This window comes from Frankliniella occidentalis, unplaced genomic scaffold (assembly GCF_000697945.3).
Source record: "Frankliniella occidentalis isolate FOCC.00 unplaced genomic scaffold, Focc_3.1 Scaffold348, whole genome shotgun sequence".
NCBI lineage: Eukaryota > Metazoa > Arthropoda > Insecta > Thysanoptera > Thripidae > Frankliniella > Frankliniella occidentalis.
This window is the reverse complement of record NW_026267471.1, coordinates 159,139-160,728: the sequence shown is the minus strand read 5'-3', so window position 1 is coordinate 160,728 and position 1,590 is coordinate 159,139.

The window sequence follows — 1,590 nt, the reverse complement described above, 5'->3', positions numbered from 1 at the left end:
CCACAGGGGTTCAGTAGGGCTCCGCCCGCCGCGCAGGCTAGAGCGTGGCGGGGCGTAGCGGGGGAGGATGGGGCGCGGCGTGGCGAGGCGTGGTGGGGCGTGGCGGGGCGGGGCGTGGCAGGCGCCGCGATGCGAACAGCTGGCGAGCATCAAGTGTTGATGATGGTCATGACGGCCAGGGTAGGCCAGGCCACGGGCAGGCAGGGCCTCGGCGTTGCGGACACGCGGGGGTGCATAGCTGGGGACCTCAAGCAACTCCAAAATTATGGCGTCTGTTGGTTGTTGAAGCCAACATTTTTATTCGTTAGCTGGAGAAATGTATATATAGGGCAAATAAACCACTGATGAAAAAATAATTGCAAGGTTTAGGTCAAGTCTTGCCACAGTCAGTGCCAAAGGCATTTACTATGAAATTCCCATAGTCTAAAAAATAGCAAAACTACAAAAATATATTCCGGTGGTTATATGGTAATTACGATTCCAAATTATACGGATATCTACTACAAACTATGGTGGTTTTCAGAGTGTAATCAATTTCGTTTTCGACGACCTGAACACACGACATCTGCATTTCTTTACAAGAGTGCATGAGTGTTGTTTCGTACTGCCCACGCCTTACCTGACCAGCTTAGTTAGACTTAAAATCACCCATCCATGGCCTATCATACAGAAAAAATAAGCCAACGGTGATATCTACTACTATTCAATCTCAATCACATTTTTATTTTGTTCCTCTGTACACTGTATAAAGTACTTGTTATAAACAACTCACGCACTATGACGGTGTTGTAGATCAACAACAATGTTGTTTGAGAACAAAAATGTTGTTTGAGAGCAAAAATGTAGTTTGAGTTGTTGCAAAACAGCAATGTTTATTTTTCATTTTGTGGCTCTTTAAAAGACTTGCACCCAGAGAAGCATCTTGCACTGCACAAAAACTAGCCCTTGTTGTGTGGAGTTGTTCCGTGCGACACAAACATCCCCCATGACGCCTCACCTGGCACGTTATTCGTGACAAACTAGCTGGATAGACCGTGAGAGAGGTTCGCGCGTCGTGAGCTCCACCGCCGACTCGGGAATATGCGCGAAACTTGCAGCGTAAGACGCGCGGGGGCACCCGGCAACACAGTTACACTTCGTGTTATCAAACACGACCGGGCCCACGGCAGCAGCAGCAGCAGTAACGGCGGCACTAGCGCACCATCGCCACCAATGTGGTGCACAAGTCCGGGGGAAACTCTGCTCCGTTTAACAGTGCAGAACCCCGTCCTCTCGACCGTAATGATTTTTGGAAAATTGCCAGAGGTGCTAATAATCATTTGAGTGATGTGTGTCGCGCGGAAAGTTTCCCTCAAAGCGAAACACCGGGAGTTTCCAACCGAGGAAGTTTGAATTGCGAGTGGGGCTTTGGCGAGAGCTTTGCCGACGTCAGCTTACGGGCGAAAGTCATCATCGAATTAACAGTGCGAGCCGAGAACGATTGCAATAAGAGAACGAGTGTTCAAGAGCGAGATAGATTAATAGGGAGAGAGGAGAGAGGGGGGAGAGAGAGAGAGAGAGAGAGAGAGAGAGAGAGAGAGAGAGAGAGAG